Here is a 15,611-nt window from a genome sequence, read left to right on the forward strand (position 1 = left end):
TAGGGTTCTTAATATAAGCGGCAAGAGCTAGGCCAAGCATGCCTAGCTCTTTTCCATCACCATGTGATTGCATTGTGTCGATTTGGTTCCCAGGGTGGGTAGAAAGCACGAGTCAGCTGTGGGGCATGAAGAGGTAGGTAGTTCTGATGCCCGTTGCACTTAAGGCAACAAGACTATTTCTCCTTTAATCCACATTTATGGCTTTCTGGAAGTTTCCCATGAGCAGCCAACAGAGAAAGGGTACAGACCTACCAACCATCAAACGATCACAGCAGCTGCATTCGAGGCCCTGCGGGGCAGTGGAGGAGGGAGATAGTTCTGGGGCAGAGCATTAGTCAGAGGACATCTTGTCTGCTTCGGGTAGAAGTGGAGACAGCCTAGTTTCTCTGGGGGCATATTGCTGGAGATACAATCCTGTGTGAGCTGGGCTGCCCCTGTTTTTCTTTTTAGGGTATGCCAAGAATGCAAAGCCAGGACAGGGCTATTATACCTGAGTTGCATTGCAAGGAGCTGCCTGGGGGGATAGGTGCTATCTCCTTTTGGGTCAAAGAGCAGGATTGCTAAAAGATGCCAGTTCCTTAGGCCAGTGTTCTTTGGGTTATGATAATAAGCACTGTGACCACAGCTTGCACGCACGCACGCACACACACACACACATGGCAATAGGATAAGATAATTTCTTGGTCTCTTAAATATCTTTGAATTTATTTCCAGAAAAGAGGTCTGGAACGCAGAGCTTGTGACTTCTTTTAGAAATGTAACTTTGGCCTTAAAAAGCCTGTAATTCTTTTTTTGTTTGTTTCACTTAATAATCTGTTTCTCTGGTAATGATATTTAATTTGTTTGCACAGTCTAAAAGCTTATGAGTTTTCTTAAATAGCCAAGTGAATTGAAAATTTATCTGACACAAAATGTATATGCAAATATTTATAGCAGCTTTATTCATAAAAAATTAGAATCAATGCCAAGCATGGTAGCATATGCCTACAAACCCAATTTTAGGGAGGCTAGGGCTGGCTAATCAAGGCCAACCTGATCTACATAATGAGTTCAAAGCTAGCCTGAGCTACTTACCAAGACCATTAAAAAACCCAACAGAATTCTGGACAATCATGTCTTATTGGCCTGGAACTCTCTGTGTAGACCAGGCTGGCCTCCAACTCACAGAGATCTACCTGCCTCTACCTCCTGAGTGCTGGGATTAAAGGCGTGAGCCACCATGTTCTATAACATGGATAAATTTTAAATGCAGTTTGTCAGGGTAAGAAGCCAGACATAAAAGAGTTAAAATAAGGGCCGGGCGGTGGTGGCGCACGCCTTTAATCCCAGCACTCGGGAGGCAGAGGCAGGCGGATCTCTGTGAGTTCGAGGCCAGCCTGGTCTACAGAGCTAGTTCCAGGACAGGAACCAAAAGCTACGGAGAAACCCTGTCTTGAAAAATCCAAAAAAAAAACAAACAAAAAAAAAAAGAGTTAAAATAATTGTAAGCTTCCTTATATGTGACATTTTGGAAAAGAGAGAGAGAGAGAGAGAGAGAGAGGAATAGGTGTTCATTTCCTAGTGCTCCATAACCAAGCACCACCGCAGACTGAACAAGGTTTAACAACTTCAGGATCTGCTTCGTTAGACTTAAGGCAAGGTATTGGCAGGGGCTTGCCTTTGCTAGCTTGGAGGCCATCTGCACTCCTTAGCTGAGTCCTTCCATACCTTACAAGACCCTCTGGTACTCAGCCTCACATCTTACTTCCTCCTTCCCCTTCTCAGTCTTATTTTTAAGTATTCGTGTCATTACATTTAGGGCCTACGTGGAAAGATAGCACCGGATGATTTTTTTTTCTCAATGTCCTTGATAGAATCACATCCTGTAAAGTTCTTTTGCCCTATAAGGCAACTCGCCCAGGTTTCTGATAGTAGAGTATGGGTATCTCTGTGGGCCATCATTCAGTCTAAAACGGGAATGAAACAGAGCAATGGTTACTAGGCCTTGGGAAATAAGGAAGAGTTGAGGCCATCATGGACTTTACTAGAACCATGGCTGATACATGACAAGTGTCAAAACCCAGAGAAAGGCACAGCAGACAACTCAAACAGAGCAAATGTTACTGCCTGAAATTTAAAACACAAAACAACAAAAACAAAAGACCCAAGCAGGCCATTCCTGATTCCAGGACAGAATGCAGAGTTCAATAAAAGAACAGGAAAATAGTATCATAAGCAGAATAAGTTGAAGAGACCTGCTGCCCCACGTGGGAGTACAATAGATAGATACGCTACTAAGAGAGGGGTGGAGAGCTCATTCTGCTTCTTTCAAGAAGCTCAAGAAATCTGGTGTGCAGGTACACCCTTGTAATTCTAGCACTCAAGAAGTGGAGGCAGGAGGATAAGTAGTTTAAGGTCATCCTCAGTACAAGTTTGAAAACCAGCTTGGGCTACGGGAGGTCCCGTCACCCTGTCTAAAAAGAAAGACAGCACAAAGGAAGGAAGAGGAAAGTAGATTCTACAGAAGCTGGATTTCAGGCAGTGGTAGAGGGTGGGAGGCCATTTCCTTCCTCCTCTACCTTGGGACAGAAGTTCGACTGTGTGCTTGTCAGACAATGGTACTCAACCCTGACCATTCCCACTCTAGTCTGCTCTTGAGGTGGATTACACACCAGGAGGGACAAGACAAGCTAGGAAGCCTAGGGCCTGACAGCCCTCTCAAGGCCCATCTTGTAAAGCGAACGTGTCCCTCTGGAAGAGGTAGACCACTGTTTCTCTGCTCTCCACCCAGTTCAAGCGTGGTGATACAGAGGAGAGAGATAGCTCAAGAGAACAAAAGACCACTTGGTCTTCGAGGCCTGCATTGTGAAACAAAGCATGGTCATTGGGGGAAAAGATGGCCATCTTGGCAGTGAGCAGTTAAAAGAGGGCCAGGAGCTCCACGGTGTTCGTAGTGGAATGATATACCTTATAGAAGGTTAAAAGAGATAATATAGGAGAGACAGCAAAGAACTCTCCTGGCATAGGAGCAAGCTTCAAAGTTGGTCAATAGTGCTGTCCCTGAAAAGGAGACTGCTCGGATTGTGGCATTTATGCTTCGTGATGTATCAAAAATAGAGCAATCAGCTACAAATCGGTGGAGCCCACCGGCTGGGGGTGAGCCCACCGGCTGGGGGTGATACCATTTCCGGTAGGGCAAGCTAGATGAGTCAGAGAGAACCTAGCTGTAATGCGGGTGCTTCTGGAGGCTGTGATGTGTGTCCAGGGTTGTAGCCTCTGAGGAAGACATCAAAGGGCTCTGTCCTGTGCAGGAATCTCAGACTCACTGAACTAAGCCAGTCAAATGACCAAACAGCGGGCCGTGGGAGGTAGGGGAGAGTCAGCATCCAGATTTGCTCCAATATCTCTAAAACATCCGGTTGTCAACAACAAAGCACAAGATACACAAACAAAACAGAACAGGACCCACATGGGGGGAAAAAGCCAGTCACTAGAAATTGCCTTTTTGGGTCGTCTTAATCTGTCTTTTTTTCTTATAATGAAACACCAGAAAGTAGATAATTTACAAAGAGCAAAAGGTTGTTTGGCTCCTAGTTCTAGAAGTTGGGAAGTTCAAGACCATGAAGCTAGCTAGCATCTGGTAAGGGCCTTCTTGCTGTACAATCCTATGGTAGAGAGCCTCGCAGGATGAGACATAAACAGGCGTCAGCTGAAGCCATCCTAACTCTTCTTATGAGAGCCCTACCCTGATGACTTTACCTAATGCTGGTTTCCCCCCCAGATACCCGCAACATGCATTTAGGCATTACATTTCCAGGACAGAAGCACATTGGCAAGGCAGGTCCCCCAGAAGCAGCTTTTTCTGCTGCCTTACAGGATGGTTTTCCTTGTAATAAAAAAATTGCTAGCAAATGCAGCTGCGTGTAGGCAGTCAGGTCTCCCTGGAATGTCAAGTCTTTCATTCTGGAGATACCACCTTCTGAAGCTCAGGGCGCTCTTCTTTGTAAACTACCATTCCTGCTCTGAGCTTTGGAACAATAAGTGCCCCTATCTATGCTGGCGCCAGCTCTGTATTCTCCGCATCGCTCATCTCTTTCATCATCTCCCCTCTGCCTCAGAAGGCTGCAGCTCCTCCAGGCTTGGCCCTAGGCACAGTATTCATCACAAGAGTGGTGGACTCCTTGTGCTGGCCCAACATTCCTGGGTCTCTGTGGCACAGGCGAGGCAGCTAAGCAGCCCCAGGCCACATGAGGGAAGGAGTTCTGGTTCTTTCCAGACCTCCATTATCTCTGTAGCAGCAGCTGCTGGCAGGTAAGTGTGTGTGAGTCACCGGTGACAAGACTCCATGCTTGGTGGGGTGGGAGAAAAGCCAAACTCTGCAGGATCCCAGAACCCCTTGCTGCTCAGAGCAGCAGCTACCTGGGGCCTCTCTGTGGGAACTGGCTACAAGGACACACCCACCCTCAGGCCCAGACTGGACCCTCTGCGTTCCAAGAGGCCCCTTTACAGTGGCCCAGGACTGTGTGAGCATCCAAGTGTGTGGCGATCTGCTCCAGAGCACAGGCTCTGCTCCCTTCTTAATCCTTGTTTTTCTACCCAGCCAGTTATCTCCCAGTAAAATCTCCAAGGGCCTGGGCAGACCAAATCGTGGACTGCGCTCTCTCTCTCTCTCTCTCTCTCTCTCTCTCTCTCTCTCTCTCTCTCTCTGTGTGTGTTGATTTTCATGTGAAATTCCCCCTAACATGGTGGTACTATAGAAAACCCGCTCCATTGCCAGGCACCTAGGAGTCTTGTATGTACAATTCATTCAGACTTCATTGGAATTTTAATTTTGCTCTGTCAGGCTCCTGCTGTGTCCTTGGCTTGCCTCACCTTTGCCAGAATTACAAAACTTTCCACAGTTCTGCCAGCTGCTTCTTCCTGTTTTGTTCTCAATTTGGGGGTGTTTATTTCTTTTGCTTAATGTCTGGATGCTAAGAGAAATAAGTAAGCAGAAAACATTTGTGGTTCATTCAAGACAGGGCACCATCCAAATTTTTTCCATATGATACTCTCTGACTGAGAATTCTTATGTCTTGTAATTAGTGACTTTTTTTTTGCCTTAAAGTGTAATGTTAAATTATCACTTATTTTAGCCTTTTTTTTTGACCTGCTATGTGTAGCCTTTAGCTGTCCTAGAACACTATGTACATGTAAGACCAGGCTAACTCCCACTCACAGAGATCCATCATCCACTTGCCTCTGCTTCTCGGATGAAAGGTATGTACCATCACGCCTGGCTTTACATGCTGGGCTTTATTTTAGCATCTATGTATTGACTATATCAGGTGCAAGGATGGAGGAGTCTTTCTTTAAAACCTGGTTTAATTTTCAAGACCTGATTGGGCCAAAGTTGTTAAGTGAAGGGCCGTTATGTAAGTTAGTTAAATATTATGCTATGCTGTGCACACGCTGCAAAGGCATGCTGTCACCTGTGTAGCTTCTGTAGTGTGCCCGCCAGTGGATTCCTTGTTAGCAGAACTTGACAAGATAAAAGGGAATGTGTTTTAAAACTTTTTTTTTTCTGAGACGAGGTATCACAGTATCTCCCCACTGATTTCAAACTCCGATTCCTTTGAGTGGTATTCATGTGCCGCCTGGCCTGTTTTCTAGCATTTGATGAACATTTTATGCCACTATCTTGAATAGTAAGTTCGCGGCCTATTTTTTTTAATGTCATTTGAAAATATCACCTCTCAGGGCTGGACAGACAGATCAGCAGTTAAGAGCACTGGCTGCTCTTCCAGAGGACCTGGGTTCAATTCCCAGCACCCACATGGCGACTTAGAACTGTCTGTAGCTCCAGTTCCAGGGAATCTGACACTCCCACACAGACATACATGCAGGTAAAACAACAATGTACATAAAAAAATAAATGAAAGCCGGGCGGTGGTGGCGCACGCCTTTAATCCCAGCACTCGGGAGGCAGAGGCAGGCGGATCTCTGTGAGTTCGAGACCAGCCTGGTCTACAAGAGCTAGTGCCAGGACAGGCTCCAAAGCCACAGAGAAACCCTGTCTCAAAAAAAATAAATGAATCATTAAAAATACTTTATAAAGGGCTGGGGAGATGGCTCAGAGGTTAAGAGCATTGGCTGTTTTTTCCAGAGGCCCTGGGTTCAATTCCCAGCAAACACATGGTGGCTCACAACCTGTCAGATCTGGTGTCCTCTTCTTGCCTGAAGGCATACATGCAGAACTTTATAAAAATAGTACCTCTCAAGGACTTAAACTAATGAAAAGCAAATAAGAAAAAAACAGATTTGTATTCTGGTCAAAAAATAATTTATCTTGAGTCTGGAGAGATGGCTCAGCAATTCAGAGCACTTTTTGTTCTTGTAGGGGACCCAGGTTCAGTTCCCAGCATGCACATGGTAGCTCAAAAGCACCCATCCCTCCATTTCTAGGGAATCTGCCACTTATTTTGACCTCCGCAGGCACCAGACACACATGTAGTGTACATAAACACATTCAGACAAGAGACAAAATGAGATAAATATTTTTAAAATTACCTTAAATGATATTTTTTCTAATGTCTTGTTTTTATTCTAGTTTATACAAATAGTGTATAGTAGATTGGGGTTTTGTTTTGCTTTGTTTTGGCTTTTGTTTTTTTGTGCAAACCCCAAACTCTGCATTGCTTTGTCTGATGTCAAAGAGCTCTTCAGATCTCCACCTCCTTCCAGCCTTGTTGATTGTGATACACTTCTTTCTCTTGGGCTGGTTCCACTCCCCGTTAGCAGCTCTCCTGGGCAGGTGTCCCACAGCGCTGGCATCTCCACCATCTTGGGGGTCTCCAAGGCAATCCAGGCTTCACCTTCACAGCTTCATGCAGTGGCCTTTCTGGGCTTCATGCAGGGGCAGCCCTGACACACACATGACCTCAGTGACTTCCCTTAGTTGCTGGGGAAGATTCCATAGCCCTTTTCTTCTGGTCTTGACTCTAAAGCCAGAACCACAAGGCTAAACCCTCCAAGTTCTGCTGCCTGCTGGGGCTGGAACATGGCCCTCTAGTTCGGTTATATCGTCACATACTTCACTTTCTGGTTCTGATGCCTTCCTTCACTGCTTAAACTTTCCTTAAATTCCTTTTCACTAAGACTTAAAGGGAATATAATCTAATATAATAAAAGGGATTTTCTTAGGTGAATGGGGTCTTGCCCTGATGTCACCATTCCCTTTATTCCGTCTAGCATCATGATTTTCATTAAATGCTTTTTATCCTCAGGCACTGGGCTTAGCTCCACTACACTTCCTGGTGCTCTTTTCTCCTCAAACTGTACATTTTGAGGTTTTTTTTGTCCAGCTTGCTCCTTTTCATTGTAGACCTGCGTGAGAGTGACCACTAGTAACTATGTGACCCAGCCAACACTAGCCTGTCTTAAAATCTCTCCTGCCAATGATATTAGTTTATCCTCAGGCAGAGTTTTCGGACGAGGGCAAACAGCAGCCACATTTTCTGCCAGAATATCACAAGAATGGTCTCTAAGTCACTTAACTAATACTCTTCCCCTCTGAAACCTCTTGAGCTGGGTCCTCTTAATCTGCATTGCTCTCAACACCACTGTCTTCCACACGCCTGCTAGGATGACCCATTAAGCAGCACTGAATGCATTCAACTGCGTTCCTAATACAAAGTCTCAGTGTTCACGTTCCACCAACAAACAGTGTGGTCAGGCCTGTCACAGCAATACCCTTCTCCCTGGTCCCAACTTCTGTCTTAGTCAGTGTTCTTTTGCTGTGAAGAGACACCATGACCATGGCAACTCTTTTAAAAGAAAGAATTTATTTGGGGGCTGGCTTGCAGTTTCAGAGGTGTAGTCCATTATCATCATGGCAGGAAGCATGGTGGCATGCGGGCAGACATGGTGCTGGAGAAGTAGCTCAGAGCTACAAGCTACATCCAGATTCTTAGGTAGGGAGAGGGAGAGGGAGAGGGAGAGGGAGAGGGAGAGGGAGAGGGAGAGGGGAGAGATTGGGCCTGACGGGCTTTTTGTTTTGTTTTTCAAGACAGGGTTTCTTTGTAACCTTGGCTGTCCTGGAACAGCGCACTCTGTAGACCAGGCTGGCATCTAAGTCACAGAGATCCACCTTCCTCTGCCTCTCAAGTACTTTTAGAATCTCAAAACTCACCCCCCAGTGACCCACTTCTCCAACAAGTTCACATCTCCTACTCCTTCTAATCCTTTCAAACAGCTCCACTCCTGATGACCCCGTGGGGGCCGTTCTTATTCAGACCACCATACAAGGTATCACTATGTGTTCCTGGATGTCCTGGAACTTGCTCTGTAGTCCAGGCTGGCCTCAAACTCACAGAGCTCTGTCTGCCTGCCTCCTGAGCTCTAGGATTAAAGGCCTGTCCTACTACTCCTGGATGGATTTTTTTAAAAAACTAGTCTTTCACTACAGGTGGCTTGTGCCAAGTACAACCTCTGGTTCAAAGAGATAAATCATATTTGGTATGAATGATATGCAAACAATCTTGGCCTCCCTTGCTGGGCTCTCTTCCTTTTCTCCCCCCTCCACCTTCCCCTGCACTGTTCTCTCTTTTCTCCCCCCCCACAGGATCTCTTTACAGTGCCCTGGATGGCCTCTAACCTCTGGGTTAAAGCTATCCTTCTGTTCCGGATTCTTCAGTCCCTGTAACTACTGACGCAAATCCAACATCCGACTTCGTAGGGACATTTTAAAACACACCTAAATAATGACGTTAAAAGAAAGAGACTCAAAGGTCTGTGAAATAGTTCATCAGGTAAAGGTTCTTGCCGCTAAGCCTGACAGAGTTCAATGCAAGTAAGCTGTCCTCTGGACTTCCTCATGTGCGCTATGGTGTGCATGCGTCTCTCTCTCTCTGTCTCTCCCTCTTTCTTTTTCTGTCTCCCCCTCTTACATACATACACCCAACACACACACACACATACACACACACCACAGTTAATTAAAACGGGAAAAACTTCTGAAATGTTTAATGCTCGACAGCAACAAAACAATCCGTCAAAGTTTGAGTGATCCAGGTAGAGGTACTGAGAAGGAAGTTGGTTTTACCTGTGTACTTTAGAGAAAAGAAAGTGTAATGAGTCTTTTTCTGTCCTGCCATTCAGCTCCCAAATAATGACACAGAGACTTCTTATTAATTATGAAAGCTTGGCCTGTAGATTAGGCTTATTCCTAAAATAACTTAAGTTAACCCATTTCTATTTATCTATGTCTTGACATGTGGCGTTACTTCTCTTCCATCTTGCACTTCCTGTTTCCTCTCCTTGTCTCCTGACTTCTTCCCGTGTGCCTAGATTTTTCCTCTTACTTCCACTCTCTCCCTGGAAATCCCACCTCTACCTCCTGCCCTAGCTATTGGCCCTTCAGCTTTTCCTTACCTCAATCACAGCAACACACCTTCACCCAGCGTCCAAATATCCCACAACCAGAAAGCACTGAGAACATATGATCTAACTGTTCAGAATAAGAAGATGAAAGGTAAGGCTTAGTTCTTTTTTTTTTCAAAGAGCCCTCAAAACACAGACATTTAATACTATTTAACTGTATTTCCATCCCACAAAGTAATCCCATGGTGGCGGAAGGTGCAGGGTTGGCAGGCATCCATGCCAAACTCGACACGTGCTTCTTATCTGCATCCCCCAAGTAGCACTGTCAGGCTGCTGCCATGTCCAGGCCATCAGACAATGGCGCAGAGCCCACGAGAGCGCAGACATCATGTTTTAAAGAGCCCTGAAGAGGCACTTAACCTATCTTCCCCAGTTCTGTTGGTAAGAACACAGTCGTCTGGTAAGCTGAGCGGCTGCGGTCCCATTGCCTCTCACCCCCGCAGGACAACGAGTGGAGACAGGAACCAAATCTTGAAGTTGTGCTTTATTCAGAGGCTTTGAGAAGGCAGCAGAGCAACACACTTAAGACAAGACAAAACAAAAAACCAAAACAACCCCTGCCTTCCACCATCAGCCAGCCGTGGGCTATAGGGGGAGGGGAGGCAGAGGCAGTCAGTGAATCTCTGCAGACCTCAGTCTTGGCCCTCTGGTTAGGCGTTGAACCACACTTCGGAGACTTGTGCTGACCACGCTTCTCTTGTTATCAGCCTGTGTGCTCTTCCCTCGCCCTGTGGATGTCTGAGCTCAGGTACTTGAAAGGCTGAGTCCACTTAGCTTCTCCCGATATCAACATCTGGGTTGGGGGAGGTGGGGGGGAGATAATGCGAAACAAGGCAACAATGAACAGCGGATACTTTCTAAGTTATTAATAACATGTATATGCAGATTCCTTTTTATAATATTGAGTACAAATGTTCCTTTATAATACAGAATACAGTGGCGCTCCCGCCCTCCCTCCTCTACTATATTAATGTGGTGACAGCTAGTGGCAAAGGGGACCAGGAAGTGTATAATTTAGCTAACGCCCTATGTCTAATTAAAATTCCCTTATTATGAAGGAAAGGGAGAAATACACTGGGGAATAAATTCAGACCGAATTGAATAAAAGCAGAATGCTGGCGCTAGAGAAAGGGCTCACTTATTAAGAGGACCCAGGGTCACTACCTAACGCCCACGCGGGAGCTTTTAACTAACAGTAACTGCATTTCCATTCAATCAGACACCCTCTTCTGGCCTCCCTGAGCTCTCGATGCACACATGGTGCAGAGACATAACAGCAGGCGAAACACCCACGCACATAAAATAAAATACAAAAAAAAAAAAAAAAGAATTAAGGCATACCTTGCTTCTCTTTCTCGCCTGCAGGCTATTTACAACACAAAGATCCTAAAGACAATTCAAGCCTATTTCCTGAAGGCTTATTTTTCTCATGAAGGTGATGTAGTTGAGCTTCCAATCCCTGGGAACAAAGGCCCAAATGAAGAGTAGAAAGAGTCCAAGGTGTGTGTGAGTGTGTTGATCTTTTGGAGGCATCTGCTTGAAAACCATGGAAACCGCACCCAGCACTCAACTTTCTCCACTTGCCCAGCCCCAGTTCTTATGAAGCGTATATTAAAGAAAAGAACAGCTAGGTAATGGAAAAACTAAGTCAGCAGTTCGAGTGTGTTCCTTCTTGATTTTTGAGACATGGCCTCATAGAACCCAGGCTGTCTTCAAAGTTGCTATGGAGCTTACGATGATCCTCCTGCCTCCACATTCTCAGTGCTGGGATTACAGGCATGCACCACCACGCATGGCTCGGGAAATGTAAAAGTTCCATCTAAGTGGTCTATAAATTCAACGTAGTAAAAAAAAAAACCCATCAAAGTCAAGGGTGGTGGTGTACACCTGTAATCCCAGTGAGCAGAGAGGATACTATAATTAAAACCTGCATCATCAGTGAAAGTACATCAGGGCCTTAAGGGCACCTCAGATCACTGAGAGCATTTGGTAATTAAGCTTTAGGTGATTAAGCACCAGGCATTTTGCACTAAAAGCCTATCTTGCTGTGTTACTTTTGATCATTGTTTTGGTGTTAGGGATGCTACAACCCTGGGCAAAAGGAATAAAAAAGATCAGGTGTTTGCCCTTGGGGATGTCAGTAAAGAGGCTGTGGAGCAGAGAAAATAGTCTTAGAAAGTCTGGTATCCTGCTGCAAGCTGGCAGTTCTAGCACTTGAGAGGATGAGGCAGGAGGATCATGAATTTGATGACAGCCTGGGCAAAATTCAGGACGAAAATAGCAAGACCCTGTCTGTCTCAACAAACCAAATTAAACCATACCAAGCCAAACCAAAATACAAGCTTTTAGAAACCATTCGGATGTACTGTAAAATTTGATGAGGTAGTTTAGTTTGTTTCTGTTTTTATGTGTGCACCAGGGGCATGCAGTTCTGATAGAAGCCAGTAGACGGAGTAATATCACCCTGGAACTAGAGTACGGGTGGTTGGGTGTGAGTCTCCACGCAGGTGCTGGGAATTGAACCCAGGTCTTCTGGAAAAGCCAACCAGTGCTGTCTCCTCAGGTCCTTGGTGAGCTATTTTTAAGTTTTACATAGAAATTGTAAGATGATCCAAGATAATCCTGAAAAATGACAGAGAGATTGAGGTGGCGAGGGACCTGATGAAACAGAATAAAGGCATAATAACGATATAGTCGTCCTGACCAGATGGTTTTCATGTAGGAATACATGAGCAGGTTATTCTGTCAGAAGAGTGAGTGCAGGCTCATTCTCACGTGCAGATGATGAATTACAGAACTGAGGACATGGTAGAATCCCCCCTTGGTTTACACAAGGCTCAAGGTTCACTCCTCAGAACACAAACACGCAACTCCAACAACAACAAAAACTATGTGACACAGTGGGTGCTATAAACCAATAGGGAAAGGATCCGTTTAGTGATTTTTATAGAATTGATTTTATACCTAGAAAGAACTGAAGTGGAATCCTTATTTTATACCATACACAAAAATAGATTTAAGGTAGTTTTCTTTATATTTCTACCTCATTTATTCATTTATTGCATGTGTGCATGCATGCACTATCATGCATGCCATGTCATATGCGGCATGTTGGTGGCCACGGGGCAACTTGAGGAAGTTGGTTCTTTCCTTCTACCGCATGGGGTCTGGGACTGAATTCAGGTTGTCAGGCTTGGTGGAAAAGGCCTTAACCTGACGAGCCATCTTATTGACTCAATATAAGATATTTTAAGGACTTAAAAAGTTTCTTTATTTCTTTGCTTTGCCTTTTGCTTTTTGAGACAGGGTCTTGCTATGTAGCCCAGGCTGGCCTTGATTTCTCTGCCATTCTCTTGCCGTGGCTTTCTAAGTGCTAGGATTACAGATAGGTACCATTATGTCTGACTTCAAAATATAAATTTAGGGGCTGGAGAGATGGCCTAGTGGTTAAGAGCACTGGCTGTGTTTCAAAGAACCTGGGTTCAGTTCCTGGCACCCACATGGCAGCTCCCAGCTGTCTGCAACTCCAGTTCCGGGACTTCTGACATACTCACACAGGCATACATGCGGGCGACACACCAATGCACATGAAATAAAATTTAAAAATGTAAGTTTACTAGGAGAAACAATGGGAGCCAATACGTACGATCCTGTGAAAGATTTCTTAGAGAAGACACAAGAGCACAGGCTCTAAAGGAACATTAGCAAATTGATGTACGATGTGTACTCTGCGACGATGCTATGCTTTACCTTAAAGCCAAAGCAAGTGAAGCCTCTGAGAGCGCTTGGCATATATATATATATATATATATATATATATTACATATTTTGTATATGTATACATTCATATACACACATACATACAAACATATGTTCTATTTTTTGTGTAGGAGTGTTTTGCCTGCATGTATATATGTATACTACTTGCATGCCTGGTGCCCAAGGAAGTCAGGAGAAGGCATCAGATCCCCTGGATCTGGAGCCATAGATGGTTGTGAGCCCCCATGTGGGTACTGGGGATAGAACTTGGGTCCTCTGAAAGAGCAACAAATGTGTGCCAGGAGGTGGTGGTGCGCACCTTTAATCCCAGCAGCTGGGAGGCAGAAGCAGGTGGATCTGTAGGTTTGAGGCCAGCCTGGTCTACAGAGCAAGTTCCAGGACAGCCAGGGCTACACATAGAAAGCCTGTCTCAAAAAGCAAACAAAAAAAAAGAAAAAAAAAGAGAAAAGAAAGAAGGAAGGAAGGAAGGAGGAAGGGCTTTGAACCTACGGTATAGCCAAAGATGACCTTGAACCTCTCATCCCTCTGCTTCGACTCCCATGTGCTCCAAATGTGAATTTCTTTTCTTTTCCTTTTTTCTTTTTCTTTTTTTTTAAACACAGGGTTTCTGTATGTGACTACTATGTAGCCTTGACTGGCCTGGAACTAGCTTTGTAGACCAGGCTGGCCTCAATCTCATAGAGCTCTTCCTGTCTCTGCCTCCCAAGTACTGGGATTAAAGGCATCCACTATCATACATACCAGGCTGGATCAGGTTTTTTGTTTTTTTTTGTTTTGTTTTGTTTTGTTTTGTTTTTTCGAGATGGGGCTTCTCTTTCTCTGTAAATCCCTGGCTGTCCTGGAACTCACTTTGTAAACCAGGCTGGCCTTGAACTCACAGAGATCCTCCAGCCTCTGCCTCTTGCACGCTGGGATTAAAGGCATGTGTAGCAGCTGTCGCAGCCACCACTGCCTGGCAAGATCAGAATTTCTAATGAGACCCTGTCTCAACAAAAGAGCCAAAATAAAACAAATTAGGAAGCTGGGGTTCCAGCTCAGATGGACTCTTTGCTTAGAGTTCCTGGGATATGGGCTCCAGGCTTCCTCCTCTTTACCAAAGTGATCCTTTACAAATTTGGGGAACATTACTGTTTCCCCTTTCTCCTTCTTGTCCTTTCTGGGCTGGAGATTGAGCCCAGGGCTTCACGCGCGCTAGGCAAGCACTCTCCTTCTGAGCTGTGTGCTTGATTGATTGTCATGTTCATTTTGGAAACGGGCAATGTTCACATGGCCCATAGAAAAGTGAGAAAGGAAGCCATTATATATGCACTGTTTCGCCTACTTCAAGGATGCACTGCCACTGGCCACTAGCCCCTTCCTCTGTATATACATGCATACAGGGCTTAAACTCGCTAGGGAAAATTTCCAGCCGGGTATGGCAGCTCACACCTGTAATCTCAGCACATCCGAGGCCGAGGCAGGGGGCTTGCCATGAATTTGAGGACAGTCAGAGCCACACAGTGAATTCCAGGTCAGCCAAGACTACATGGTAGCCAACACTGTCTCAAAAGAAAGGAAGAAAATTTCAGCTATATAGACGAGGAAAAATAAGATACGAAGCCGTTTTCTGTCTGATACCCAGCTTCAGTCTGCTTGTGCCCCGATTTCATTGATGTCGCCCAGCCACTGACTTCACCCTCAGTCTTTGTCTCGTTCGTAACCACCCCGTGTCTTTTGAAGGCTCCTCTGATAGTGTATTATTTCACCGGAAAACATTTTGATCTTGTACCTCTCAACGATAAGGACTAGTTTTCAGGTATACTGATGTCATCATTATCATCATCCCTAAATGAGTTCATAACTTGTTTCTAGCAGCTGTATATCACCTTATTTTTCCAATTCTCTCATCAGTTTTCTCATTTGTTTCTTTGAATCAATATTGAAATGAAAAGGCTGGCTATGGTGACACATGCCTGTCATCTCAGCCCTTAGAAGGTCAAGGCAGGAAGATGGCTAGCGGTTCCACACCAGCCTGGGTTGCATAGCAAGACGTAGTCTCAAAACCAAGAAGAGATGCAAATTCATGTATTGTAACTAGTAGACGTCTTTTAAGGCCTTTCCAACTTTTATTTTGCTTCTTTGTTTTGGAGATAGGGATTTAAGTAGTCCAGGCTGATCTATATAGCCTAGGATAACCTTGAACTCCTAATCCTCAATCCTCCTGCCTCTATCCAGTGCTGGTTATCTTATTGGTTTTCCCCTCCAATTGTTTCTTTAGAATTTATTCGTAGAAGAAAGCAGACAACTTCATTTCTAGACTTTCTCAATAATAACATGTTGTTGGTCACATAGCTGGCTTTTCCTTCCTTCCTTCCTTCTCCCTTTCTTTTTTTTTTTTTTTTTTTTTAGTTTTTCGAGACAGGGTTTCTCTGTGGCTTTGGAGTCTGTCCTGG

Source organism: Microtus oregoni, unplaced genomic scaffold (genome assembly GCF_018167655.1).
Source record: "Microtus oregoni isolate MIOR12 unplaced genomic scaffold, Mior012 000191F_ref0000080, whole genome shotgun sequence".
Lineage (NCBI taxonomy): Eukaryota > Metazoa > Chordata > Mammalia > Rodentia > Cricetidae > Microtus > Microtus oregoni.